We start from the raw sequence: 14857 nt of genomic DNA, 5'->3' as shown, positions 1-14857 counted from the left end.
TAGAAAGCATCCAGTTCAAGAGAATACAATGGATATTGAACATTAAGTGTGTTTATTGTTTGTGCATATTTTACTATACTAGTGAATTAGAATTCCATGAATGTTAAATAAGTATTATGAATGTCACTTGTACCACTCACAGAATAAACATTTTTGTGCAATACTGCAAAAGTTAAATCCAGAAATAAAATCTTTATATTAAACCAGACACAAGTCTGCTTAATACCAGAGTTATGGTACAAGAGCAAACCCTCGAAAACAGACTGAACAACTTCATCTGTGGAAAAAGGGAAGTGTTCATTTATGCCACAGTGTCACACCAAAGTCACCTCTTGTTAAAGAGGTAGAAATGCCAACTTCAGTTTTTTTCTTGGTTGGGTCTACTGTGGGAAAGGAGAAATCACACTTAACCTGAATGAATGGGGAAAGAACTGTTTTAAACTCAGAGTTATTAAGCTCTACTTTTGATCACATATTTGTCTATAAGAATAAATGCAGCTCAATGATGAGGTTAATTCACTATTGCTGTTTTTTCAGAAAACAACAAAACATGCCACTGTTTTAAGACTGTTAAAAGTCCCCTGCAAATTAAAGATCATTCCCTGTTGGTGTACAGCCAGCATTACTTTCAACAGACAATTGCTTCCTGTGTTAGTTTCTTACAAAACCAACATGAGCCCAACCACATTGTACTCCCACCATCTCATTATGTCAGCCGCCACTTGCCTACATAATAAACACAGTAATATACTCAAAACTCACTGTTATTTGTTATTTGTGCTCCTCAAGCACTTTAGACCGGAAATCTGTTTTCCCACATTTGTGAGAAGATATAATAAGTAATATTAACAGACCGTGTATATCTGGGACCACCACTCTTTTCAGGAAGATGTTATTGTACTAAACCATATCATGCAGTTTTAAACTATATGCTGTATTATCCTGATTTATTACACAAGACTGAAACCACAAGGCTTACCTGCATGTACGTCAAATTGGTAAAAAGTTTATTCATTCAAAACTCATTCACTGTGCACAGCTCTCAGTAAAGTACTGCTTTCAGTAGTCTGATCAAAGAGGTAACATCTGTTAAGAATATTTAGATGCAACTGTGTCAGATCCTCTTTTATTTACATGTACAACAGCAATGGGCAGGCAATGATCTGTTAGAAATAGTTTTGCAGTTCTAGTACACCACTGGTGGATCTAAGTATTTCCTTTGCTGATACACATCTGATTCAACTTGTCTCCTTCTAATTTGCTCATATGTTGAATGCATCTTCAGCATTAGTGAAATGTTTGGTGCTATAAACCATGCAGTTCTGCTAAATATAAGTAATTTATCTAGTCTTCTTTATGAAATACAGCAATGTCAGCATTTTTCTGCCCAGTGATAGAACAGTGAAACTGCTGATAACTGATGTTTTCACACTCTAGCTCCTGCCTTCATACACACTGTGTGTAAAACAATTTTTTGTAAGAGAGTAATGGGTTGTTATTTATTCACTGTCATGAGTATTAATCAGATATTACTGCAAATTGTTCACTAAGTACAAAGGTGTTAAGTTCACTTTAATGTTCACAACTGCACGGTCTGAGGCGTTGTTGTCTGCTGTCAGACACGTTCTGCTTTCATAAACCCACTTCCTCCCATCCTCAGTATCCGCACACACCAGCAGCATCTCACACAGCGCTGAATGTGTGTCAGAAATACACACTTATTTGATCACATGGGGGAAAACACAGAAATGGTGGTTTTTCAAACTGGGATTTTGCATCTGGGCTGCTGCGTTGTCTTCTTTCTCCAAGCTTATGGAGGTATTTCAGTCTTGTTTTTGTTATGATAACCTGAGTAATGTAACACGTGTCACTTTCTCGCTGCCACTAAATAAACGTCACTCAGTATGATTTGTAAGTTAAAAGGAGAATCAATTTATCTATATAGGTAAATATGAGATTCTGAAGTGTATAGTATATTATTAAAAAGCTCTCAAGATCTTGTGTGTGGGTTAATTTGATGCAGTACGTTTTGGTGAGTGCCAAACGAATTGTGACAAAATAATTTGTTTCTCCTGCAGATTTTATCATCCCCCTTGATAAATCAAGTTTCCCCATCAACATTAATGCATCTCAGGGAGAAAATGTTGTTTTGACCTGCAATGCAAGTTGGAATAACAAGGATGATGCTGTCTGGCGTAAGAACGGCAGTCTGCTTTATAACCGTAGCCCACGTATGAACAAAACTGAGACAAACTACACTTCAAACAGGATGCACATTGACCCCCAATATCCATACAAACTACAGATATCTAATGTACAGCTTTCAGACGGAGGACTTTATGAGTGTTTCCCATTAAAGCAACAATGGATATTAATCATAGAAGGTAAATATCATTAATGGTTTTGAAATTCATTTTTAGAAATTGTAAAATCTATTTTAAATGATCCCCATTTAATGTAATACATTTTGTAATTAACAATAAACATGTCAAATGCTAAGTATTTTTTTTTCACCTGATTTTGTTGCCAGTCAAGGAGAGCAAACCACTTCCACTGAAAGATATACTACTCTACACGGTGCCCTCAGTTACAGGAGTCATTGCAGTGTGTCTCATTATCTTCTGTACTGTGTGGACTCACAGGTGAGTCATGACTACAAGACACTTCAAGACACTGTGATAGATCACAGGAGTCTTTTACCCATCTGGACCTTGTTTCCCAAAGGCTTTTACAATACACATAGACACATAACACACACTTTACCTTTTAAAGACAGGCATCCCAAGTTGCAAAAGTTGAGGTTAAGGTGTTGAAGTTGTTGGGGGGGTGGCGGCGAATATAAGTAAGTTGTTGAGCGGTGAACAGGCCAATCAGAACCCCCTCTCTCTCCTTCCCACTCGCGATTAGAGAAAACAAAAAAGTCTGTCGCCTGTGTGCGCGTTTGTGTGGGTCACTCGTTCTGAATTCCGGGAGATTATATGTGACTCGCGGGTATCAGGGAGACACTACCGAAATGCGGGAGACTCCCGCAGCTTCCGGGAGACTTGGGATATCTGTAAAGATCTTTGTTTTAATATGCATTTGGGAAATCCAGTCCTGATTTGATAAACATCAGATGGACATCTTAACACCTACTTAGAAAGCCTAATGAATCTCCTAATTAATTTACCTAATTTTCTCCTATTATCATTGAATGGTATATTATATAGTGCATATTTTATTGTATATACGATTTGACAGGAGGTTTTGATATCATTAATCAGACCTCAGACTTCAGATCTCAGATCAGTAACGCAACAGTTACTCTGATACAAATTTTCCTATCAGAAAAATAAATTATTCACTTCATTTTTATAAAATTTGGCTTATACCAGATATTGACCGCTAAACCTCTCTGTTAAGGCTACGTTATACAGGTTGTCAAAGTCTTACCTTATAGCATGAAATTGTGACGTTGGGGTCGTGGTGAAGGATGAGACACAGAATCCTGGGTTTCCACTAACGTCACCTTTAATTTTCACAAATATTGCGCAATAGCGCACGGACAACACGGAGCAAGCACACACAACGTGTAGACTTAGACAACGACGAGCACAGGACACTGCGCGAGCGCACATTAAATAGACAAACCACATTAGCCCCACGTGATTATGAGACGATTCACAGGTGAGACACATTATTCACACGACATAGCCATCACCACGGAGTTCCACTGACGCAGACAAAGCACGTGGACTACGTATACACACGCCCAAAGGGGAGGGGCCGGGGTCCTCAACGTGACAGACACCCCCTCCAAGGGCACTACCCGTCCCGGGGTGCCAACAGGACCGAGTGCCCCAAACCCACGACGATGGGCGGATCCGACGCGCTCAGTCCTGCGTCTGGGAGGTGACTGCCCTTGGCGAAGCGTCTGTCACGAATCGCCTAGCACACCCTCCCTGGGAAGACTGGGGAAAAAACGTTAGACACATTGAACGGCACGGTCACAAACACACACACAGGCACGCTTACACACAGTGGCACGCGAGGGAAAAATGGTTTAGGCACACAAAGGGGAAGACTAACACTGGTACACACACACACGACATTGGCGCCAGGCTTCGCGCCAGGAGGAGAGCGAGTAGGGGAGAGATATCAGGAGCTGCTGGTGCTGCGTTGGGCAGTCCTCCTCCTGCCTTCGCTGCAAACCCTCCGCCGGGTGCAGCGTGGCTGGCGGACGTGCCAGGTGCAGCGCGGCTGGCGGACGTGCCAGGTGCAGCGCGGCGGGCGGATGTGCCAGGTGCAGTGCGGCGGGTGGACGTGCCAGGTGCAGCGCGGCGGGCGGACGTGCCAGATGCAGCGCGGCTGTAGGTGGTACCGGGTGCAGCGCGGCTGTAGGACGTACCGGGTGCAGCACGGCTGTAGGACGTACCGGGTGCAGCGCGGCTGTAGGACGTACCGGGTGCAGCACGGCTGTAGGACGTACCGGGTGCAGCGTGGCTGTAGGACGTACCAGGTGCAGCGTGGGGGAGCTCCTCCGCTGTGTCCATTTTCTCCTCCTCACCCTCCAGGATCCCTTCCATGGACTCTGCCGGACTCTCACCCCGGGAACAGTCCATGGGGCTGGCCCCGGAGGATCTGGAGGGCGCGTTCTCCCCCGGAGTCCTCCGCTCCTTTACAGTCCCCACGGAGGAGGGAAGGCTCTCCTCCTCGTCCTCCGTGTAGGCGTCTTCCTCCTCTGTGTAGAGGTCGCTGTCCGCGAACTCGGGCATCTCCGAGCCCACGGACGGAGGATAGACCTCTTGCTCCTCCTCCTCGCCTTCCTCTACGGAGGGAGTGGGAACTATGGACGGAGGGAGGTAGTCGTCTTCCTCCGACTCCTCCTCCTCCTCCTCTTCCCCGTAGTCGACGGTAGACGCATCGCTCTCGGACAGAGGGTAGTCCTCTTGCTCCTCCTCACCGTAGTTTACGGTAGTGTCGTCATAGACGGAGGGAGGGTACTCCTCTTCCTCCTCCCCCTCCCCAACATAGTCCACGGTGGGAGCGGAGTAGATGGACGGAGGGTAATCCTCCTCCTCCTCGTCCTGCTCTTCCTCGGAGTCCCCCTCTCCGAACTCGTTCTCCGGGGTGGACTCGACAGCCCCGTAGACGCAGGAGTCCACCCTCAGAGGCGAGAGGGCGCGTGCTGGAGAAGGGCGTCGCTGGCACTCACGCCAAATCCGCACCGCCCCCTCGCGGAGCTTCTCTGCCAACTCGGGGTACTGCGTCCTCCGTGCCGCGGCCAGCTGGAAGGCGCAGGCAGGATCCTGCTCCAGCTGCGCCTGCGTAGGCACAGCCTCCTGGCGCGGAGAGGAGACTTCCTCTCGACCGGGGGGTCCTCCTCCAGCTCAAGGATGCCCACCCGCAGGGGCGACAGCTCCCGAGAAGGAGAGGGGTGCCTCTCTACCCACACCCGAGCAGCTGTCCCGCGATATTCTTCGGCCAGCTCGGGTATGAAAGTCTCCCGAGCCGCGCACAGCAGGTACGCACACTCGGGGTCCAGCGTCAGCTGCGCCAGAGTTGGCAGGGCTTTGCGGCGCGGAGGAGAGGGAGAAGAGCAGTGATGCCGCTTGCTGGGTTTCTTCCCCTTTTTCGGCTTTGATTTATAGCCTGGTATTTTCCACTTGGTGTCTCAGACGGCTTGTCGTTCTGTGACGTTGGGGTCGTGGCGAAGGATGAGACACAGAATCCTGGGTTTCCACTAACGTCACCTTTAATTTTCACAAATATTGCGCAATAGCGTACGGACAACACGGAGCAAGCACACACAACGTGTAGACTTAGACAACGACGAGCACAGGACACTGCGCGAGTGCACATTAAATAGACAAACCACATTAGCCCCACGTGATTACGAGATGATTCACAGGTGAGACACATTATTCACACGACATAGCCATCACCATGGAGTTCCACTGACGCAGACAAAGCACGTGGACTACGTATACACACGCCCAAAGGGGAGGGGCCGGGGTCCTCAACGTGACAGAAATGCATTTCAGCAAGTGTTGGTCTTGGCGAGTTGATCAACATTCATAGTTTTCAGCTTCTGTCTTTATTAAACAACTTTAAATATTTTTAAACTACATAATGTAAGCAAATTTTGTACAGGAAAACAAATTTAATATAGGTCCTCCAGAATTACTGGTACCATTACAAGGTACCAGCCTTGTCTGCATTGCTCCCCTGTGTTATCTCTTGTTTGGTGCCCTAGCCATGTGCTTTTATTGTCCCTATCCCTGCTCCATCCACCATTTCTGCCACTCCCCAGCTGAAGTCCATCCACCTGTCTCCAGGTAGTCTCTTGCACTCTTATACTTGCACTCTGCATCATGTGGAATGATTTGGGTTACTGTGTTGCTGGAATATTGCCCTGTTTGTACACCCTGTTTGTAGCTTCCTAGCACAGGCAGTCACGTTTGAGGTAGATCATGATGTCATTTGACATGGAGGCTTCCTTTGTGCATGCTTTTCAAATAGCTTGTTGGTGGATATGTTGTTGAAGGTAGTAAGTTGTCCCCAAGATGGAACCAAATTCTGCAATTCCTTGCCAGTGTTCTCAAAATGCCTCTTGAACCATCCTAAATGTGCTTGTGGTCGTGGTACACTTGTGTCCTGTTCTAAGTTCACAACAGTTTCAGTCGTCTAAAACCTCACATGTAGCTGAGGAATATATTTTCTCTTATAACCTCTGATGTTCTATTATAGCCATTACCTGATTTATGCAGGTTATCACATGTTTGTTTCGATTCATTTACATATCTGATTTTCTGATTTTCCCAATGCTGATACATGACAGGGAAAATATTTTTTATCTGCACCCAAGTGAAACAAAATGTCATGGATAAATACATCTTAACGTAATAGAGTTTAGATTGGTTAAGTACTTTAATGGTGGCAGGCTATTGGCCAGAGGGTGAAAGCAACGAGAGTATGGCTAGAACACCCAGAATACCTTAAACCTCATTGCACACAGCGCTTAGTTAAAATTTAGTGTTCAATGCTGCTTTAGAAATTGTTGATTTGCATCTATGCATGTATTTAGTCTTCTTGTGTCTTTTTCCGCTCTCTGTGCGAAGCTAGGACTGCCTGCTACTGTATACAGCTACTGTACAGTATAACCACTGCTGGTTTGTCTTTCTTATCACAGTGTCTGGTTGGTTAGCCCTTATTTGCCACTGCTTATTGTCTGGATCTAGAGGTTCCACTGGATCATAATCTGTGAAGTGTGATGTTCCTGATGTGTACAGCTCAAATGCTTTGCATATGTTCCACCATATGATTCCTGCCACTTAGTTGTGTTTCAGTATAAGATGTCCCTGTCAGCATCTAAGTGCAGGATTATCTCAGATGTTACTTTGCACAGTGTGCATCTTGGGTCTGCTGTGAAAAACCCCTGCACCAAATAATGAAAAGTAACAAACAACAAAGACCATTTTGTTTTGCTCATTTTTATCTAGGTCAGGGGTTCCCAAACCTTGCAGCTTAGCAGCCCACTTAACCCACCACAGAACGTTTTGCAGCCAACATGAGAATGTCATTGATAATTTAAAATCTGTATTTTACAGGTGCACTTCATTCATTTTGGTGTGAGAGATAGTACCTAGCATGTTTAGAAAGATCCTCTTATTAGCCATTTATCCAGGGTTGCCAACTTTTGACGTTCGCTTGGAGTGAGATTTTAACCTGGAGCCGGTGGCGAGTGTATTTTGTTGAGCGGGGGGGGGGGGGGGGTGGCGAACGTAAAATGGACACAGATTCAGTGTTATATCGCCGGTGGATGGCGCCAGAGCTAGCGAACTAGTAACGTATTGAATCATATATGTGGATCTAAGGTAAATAAACTGGATATTTTTTTCGGCGTGAGATCGTGAGAGCGTGTGAAAACGGTCAAATGCCTGTGTCTCACGCTCAATGCGTGAGAGTTGGCAACCCTGATTTATCTATGATGGGAAAAACTGATACAAGATGACAGAAATGTTTCATTAAGAGTCACTCTCAGACTTGCTAATGTACTCTGTCCACCAATACAGCTTTGTCAGTCATGTGACAGTGCCAGACCAATCAATGAACTCAATCTAAATGACACATTGATACAGCATGACCAGAGCCAGGATTTGGTTTTACTAAGATTGCATTCAGTGTATACAGAGCCAAAGTCTGAATCAACAATAGTTTTTATTTCATAATTTATCAAACATGAACAAAATACTTTGGCCACTGCCCAATCCACAATGCACCGAACCCCTACTACTACCTCTCCCACATATATCTGCTGTCCTGGGAACGCCTCGGTATCCTCCCAGAGGAGCTAGAAGAGCTGGCTGGGGAGAGGGAAACCTGGGCCTCTTTGCTTAGGCTACTGCCCCGTGACCCGAACCCGGATAAATCGGATGACAATGGATGGATGGATGGATGGATGGATGGAACAAAATACTTCTTATTATTCAACATTAGTTGATACTGAGAATTCAAAATGATGTTAAAGTAAGAAAAGTATGTTTTAGCTATTGGACAAATCCTTGGATGAAACATTATTACAGATAAAATACCAATTATTACTGATTAAATACACCCACATCATTTGCTTCATTTTTTTAGACACGTTTACACCGGAATATGTTTAATTCAAATGGTAAGATATCAATTATCTAACATGCTAGACTGTGTAGTGGAGACAGCTAAACGCCATTTCACTGTGACACCCAAAATGGAATCCTTTGCCTAGAACTGAGCGACTGACTCACCCAGATTTCTTTGATGGTATGTAAAGATAAACACTGATTCTTTACAACAGCAACAGGCCCCAAAGGACCCACATCCATAGTGGTGTTTACCTCCCAAAAGCCTACAATGCTGACCTTATGATCTCCTGAGCTTGGGAGAGAGGCCATCTAAGAGAGGCTGGTCAAAACCAACCTTCGTCGAAGGACACTGGGACCACAGTCAGGAAGGACCATAAAACTCTAAATTCCAACCTTATCTGATTGACACACCACATTGATGCATATCTATGTATTAGTTTGTATGTTACTCATCGAATGTAATCATTCTCATGTGTACGTATGTGACCTCACATTTATGCCTGTCTGTGCATTATGTCATTTGTTGTCCAAAAGTGGAAATTGAGAATGGCTCAATGTGTAGACTAATAGAACCAAATTAATTCTTGTTTAGGCAGAGTATGTAAGACAATTTATTTAGGATTAGTTTACTTTGTCTTCGAATTGTGTTAATCTGTCTTCTTTGGTTAAGTCATTAACTAGACCTGGAAAGACGGGCACTCCTCGCTCCCCCCCCCCTCTCTCTCGCTCTCTCTCTCTTTCTCTCCCCTGTCTGGGCAGAGGTCATGAATATTCATTAATAAAGGCCAATGGTCAATGGCCTGATGAACATGAAAGCGCCTTACAATTACGCCCCTAAAACTTGTTTTAAAAGCCCTAGCTCGAAGCGAAATAATGAGCTTTGCAGCCTGGTAATTTGGGAAGACTTGGAGAACTTAGCCAGAGTCGCCGAGACTCAAAGACTCAAACACGCCAAAACATCGCGACTGTTCGCTGGACTCACGCCGAACACCGCAATGTCCAGAAGAGCGATGCCAAGAAACCGCAACTAACGCTCTCACCGAGTCCAACAGAAGATTCTTCTTTATTTTCTTTTATTTTCTTTATTCTACGTTTCGTCGTCAAAAGTACTTTTATTTCGTCTAGTCGTTCAAGTCAAGCTCATCTTTCTCAGTCAAGTATCTTCACAAGTTTGTCTGCGCACTCCAGCTGCGACTGTGACGTCACCGCTAAGTCTCCGCGACCCGAGCCGTCTCACGTGACCTGCTCCGCAGACCTTAGCTGCCTCAAGAAACGAACCGTGAACGCGCACCGGTTGGTCCGCGTAGCCACGCCTCTTCGTCGAAGTAAGACGCTCAGTTCATGCTGTTTTGGGGTTGCCAGCTTCTATCTCTCCCGAAGTCCAAAATAGTAAATACTGTTGCCATTAACCTGCCCAAACTTCCTCTTTCTTCTTTTCTATTCTCTCTCTAAAGACCTCGTGTCCGTCCCTGGGTCCTACGCTAGTTAGGCAAGCCTTAGAATAGTCATATAATACATTTAAATCTCATGACCGTCGATAACTGTATCATTCGCTGTTGTTGTTTAATTTTATATTCTTTGTTGTTCACTATTATATCCCTGGTTTAAATTAGTAGATTCACATATAGGTTTAGTTTCAATTTGAGCCAAATCATTCATATGCTTTGTATCAATTGTAATATTAACCATTTAATAAATGTGGACATTTATTCATCTGGTCACGGTGGTAAATGCATATTTTGGTCGATGGTATTAGGTCACTGCGCGGAACCAGAACTTAACCCTTTAGTAATGAGACTGATCAAACCATATTCCACCTAACTCCGTTATCACAATACTGGTTCCTGAGCAATCAGGATGGTGCCCCGTTCATAATCCATAAACTAACATATGTATCCGCTACAACTGTCAACTCATGTTTAAATGCAGGTCAGAGAATAAAACACTTAATTTTTGTTACAGAAGATACAAAAGAAAAGGGGCTTCTGGTACCAGGGAAACAGAAGATGAGTTAGTGAGTTCTTTCTTTGTATTTAAAATGAATTATTAAAATATGTATGCTTAATATGTGCATTTTTACTTTTTCTTAGTATTGATACCACTAATCATACCACTATATGCAGTGTCACGCTACAGCCCCTGACCCCTCCCCTTTGGGCGTGTGTTTGTTGTCTACGGCTAGTCGTCTGCATCTGTGGATCTTCGTGGGTGTGGTTGTGTCTGAGTGTTCATCGGTCTCACCTGTGGCTCGTCTCATCATCACTCGGTGCTTATGTGGTCTGTCTATTTAATGTGCGTTTGCGCAGTGTCCCGTGCTTTGTCTGAGTCACTCACGTTAGTGTTGTTGGATGTTTTATGTGCGCTCTCTGCGCAATCTCACTTAAATAAAAGTAACGGCTCTGTGTTTGAGCTGGACTTCGTGCCTCGTCCTTCTGCCGATACCCAGCGTTACATGAAGTATATTTGTAACCAAACGAAGATAATAATTGAGCTACTTTGTGTTAATATCATAGGTCTACAGTATATATGCTAATAAGTTGTAAATACTATTTATTATTTATTTGTCAAAAGCAGCAAACACGTGGAAGAAAAATGAACCGATATCAAAGCAGTCAATATTTTGAAAGATTCAACTCAGTATATGGAGAAATCCAGAACTGAAAACAACAGAAAGCTTTACTGGTAAGCACTTCACTACACTTCATGCACACTTTGTGTACCTGGTGTAATGCCTACAAGCTCACTAAAGAGTTCAAATTTTCATTGAAATCATGTAACCATAGAAGGACAAATCAGGCATAAGCAAAGTGCCCACCACAAGCAGATTCACTAATTTGCTAATTTCACTAAGGTCTTCAGCTCTGCAGATAGATGTCTCTGGAGCATGTTTTCAGCACATTGTCTAAAGACCAATGCAACCTCAGTACTGTTGGTGAAGGAGTGATGTGATCAGCATAGTTAGGAAAGTAATGGATTCCTAAAAGTTGCAAACTTTTGATTTGACCAATTTAATTACCCAAGCAGATGATATGATGGGTAAACACATCATAGCTGATTGTCAAGTGATCCCCATTAGTCACAAGCCAGTGCACCTGGGGGTTAGAGCTACAGGAAGTGGAGGTTCACAGTAGACCTTTGATGTAGTACAGTAGACTGATGTGAGATGTGCAACAAACAATTGAATAAATGTAATCATGGCCACTGACATTGTGTTCATGACATTAAGTAGATTTAGATTTTATTTTTTAAAGCCGTTTGGACCTTTCCTCCCAGTGAGAACCTTTCTGACAAGTAGACAAATTGCACAATGAATCTAAGTGAATTAATAACCTGATTTTTTTTGCAGCTTTTAAGACGCGTGTTCTAAAATGATAATCAATATAATCTTTTTTGTGCAGTAAACTTCAACCTTTCTTGCAAGAGAATGGCACCTCTCACCTTGCTGTACAGTGGTGTTGGAGTGGCTGAAACGCTAATTCCAATATAAGGAAATGGACAAGCTACAAATATTAAACTGTAGCTATTTATTCAAGACTTCCAGAGCCGGAGTGGCTAATCGGGAGATTCGGGAGGATTCCCGATGGGCTGGCTCATGTCAATCTCTAGTTTGGGCCGATTGGGAGGGGAAAATAATTTTGGGCCGCATTTGGGCATGAAACTCCCGGGCTGAAAAAGTGTCCCACTCCGGCCCTGAAGACTTCTGATCATAATTGTTCTGGAATCATGAGCTTATCTTGAGTACTGTTTATTATAGATATAGATAGATAGATAGATAGAGATAAATAGATAGATAGATAGATAGATATGTATATATGTAGATATGTATGTATATATATATATATATATATATATATATATATATATATATATATATATATATATATATATATCTACATATATATAATGTAGATATATATGTTTATGTACATATATATGGTGAGAACACAAAAACACAAACTGTAATATATATACACTACCGTTCAAAAGTTTGGGGTCACTTAGAAATGTTCTTATTTTTGAAAGAAAAGCAGTTTTTTTTTTTACAAAAAAATACACTCTATACATTATTAATGTGGTAAATGACTATTCTAGCTGTAAACATCTGGTTTTTAATGCAATATCTACATAGATGTATGGAGTCCCATTTCCAACAACCATCACTCCAGTGTTCTAATGGTACATTGTGTTTGCTAACTGTGTAAGGAGGCTATTGGATATTTAGAAAACCCTTGAAAACCCTTGTGCAAGTAGGTTAGCACAGCTGAAAACCTGACCTTCCTTTAAGCTAGTTGAGAATCTGGAGCATTACAATTGTTGGTTCGATTAAACTCACAAAATGGCCAGAAAAAGACAACTTTCAATTGAAACTCGACAGTCTATTCTTGTTCTGAGAAATGAAGGCTATTCCATGCGAGACATTGCCAAGAAACTGAAGATTTCCTACAATGGTGTGTACTACTCCCTTCAGAGGAGAGCACAGACAGGCTCTAACCAGAGTAGAAGGAGACGTGGAAGGCCCCGCTGCACAACTGAGCAAGAAGACAAGTACATTAGAGTCTCCAGTTTGAGAAATCGACGCCTCACAGGTCCTCAACTGGCAGCTTCATTAAATAGTACCCGCAAAACGCCAGTGTCAATGTCTACAGTGAAGAGGCGACTCCGGAATGCTGGCCTTCAGGGCAGAGTGGCAAAGAAAAAGCCATATCTGGCTAATAAAAGAAATAGATTAATATGGGCAAATGAACACAGACTTTTGACAGAGGAAGATTGGAAAAAAGTGTTATGGACAGATGAATCAAAGTTAGTGCCACTGACACCATCTGTCAAACATGGTGGAAGTAATGTGATGGTCTGGGGTTGCTTTGGTGCTGGTAAAGTGGGAGATTTGAACAAGGTAAAAGGGATTTTGAATAAGTAAGGCTATCACTCCATTTGCGACACCATGTCATACCCCAGTGGTTCCCAAACTTTTTCTGCCGTGCCCCCCTTTAGTAGATGAGAATATTTTTGCGCCCCCCCCCATATTGACTAGGGATGTGTTGAAAACTTACAAAAACAATAGGTTCACAACTTTGGTCAAACATGAAAAAAATAAACTGCAAGAAACCTTTTAAATGGTTCAAGAATTCTAAATATAATTTAAAATAAATAAGGAGATGAAATAAGAGAAACAGGAATACATATGCGGCTAGTTTGCAAGCGCAGACATCACGCAGAGCACAAAGCATGTACAGGCATGATAATCTGTCACCTTTCGGCGAAATTCGCCGTTTTGAAGTTGAAAAGGGTGACCTACGTGAATCGTGTAGATCCGATGAGTTTTTTGTTGGGGGGGGGGGGGGGGGGGGTCGGGAGATTATATGTATATATTTTAATTATCATATTGACTTAAAGCAAACAGAGCACTTCCGAAATTGGCAATTTCAATGACAGTGGCCAGCAGTGTCCGCCCAGAACCTTCATAGAGGCCAAATAGCGTTTCAATCATACGAACGTTCTTCATTCATGTTATTCATTTACTGCTAAGCGGGACGAGAAGCAGGACCTAGTGCTACACCGCGGACAAGTCAGAAGAGCGTACATTTACCACTACATTTACCAGATCGTACATTTACCACTACATTTACCAGATCGTACATTTTTAATTGGGTGGATTTAATTGGGATATTAATGGTTTCAATCGTTTTCATATTTTGCGGTAAAACAAAGTTACTGCCGTTCGCTACAGCGTTGAATACTGTCAGATCTAACCACAAGCTCTTGTGATAAATAGGTAGATAGATGGGCCTATTAAGTTCGTGTCAACCCCGTGTAGTTAACGGTGACATAAAATAAGAAACAAGATTTTTTTTTCTAGTGCGTCTGTAGTTGTAACTGGTGAATCCAGGGACGTGTGAGGATCACATTCGCGCCAGGGCTGAAAAGGTTGAAGATGAAGTTGTAAACGCTTGTCGTTTGAGTCTACCCTGTGCTTTAGCCCATGTTAGAAAATAAAAACACGTGAACCCTGGTATTTTTACACTCATTTTCGCCGCTGATGTATTTATTGGTTCATTAAGACGTAATGGTTTTGACTGAGCCATCCGGAATGGCGAGAGCGGCTTCTTGCGTTTACGGATTGCATTTACATTGAATCAATTGACATGACAGTCAAAAAAAAATTTTTTAATGGATTTTACTATATTTTACGGAGCCCGTAAGGTGACATCATGTAAAAAATAAATAAATAACGCGTGGCCACGACTTATTAA

General features: G+C 42.9%; 1 long non-coding RNA gene across 2 annotated transcripts; it reads left to right on the top strand.

Annotated features, from left to right (window-relative positions):
* Nucleotides 1-1660: 1660 nt before the first annotated feature.
* LOC143512371 (uncharacterized) lies at nucleotides 1661-12368 on the top strand. 2 transcript variants are annotated; one of them, XR_013130448.1, is made up of 6 exons: nucleotides 1661-1818; nucleotides 2079-2384; nucleotides 2531-2642; nucleotides 10569-10620; nucleotides 11181-11288; nucleotides 12005-12368. It is a non-coding gene; the product is annotated as an uncharacterized LOC143512371 (long non-coding RNA). The 2 variants fall into 2 exon arrangements; XR_013130449.1 differs by having other exon boundaries at nucleotides 11178-11288.
* The last annotated feature ends 2489 nt before the right edge of the window (nucleotides 12369-14857 follow it).

The sequence above is a fragment of the Brachyhypopomus gauderio genome, chromosome 4 (assembly GCF_052324685.1).
Source record: "Brachyhypopomus gauderio isolate BG-103 chromosome 4, BGAUD_0.2, whole genome shotgun sequence".
NCBI classification, from domain to species: domain Eukaryota; kingdom Metazoa; phylum Chordata; class Actinopteri; order Gymnotiformes; family Hypopomidae; genus Brachyhypopomus; species Brachyhypopomus gauderio.
This window is presented reverse-complemented; position numbering and strand designations above follow the sequence as displayed.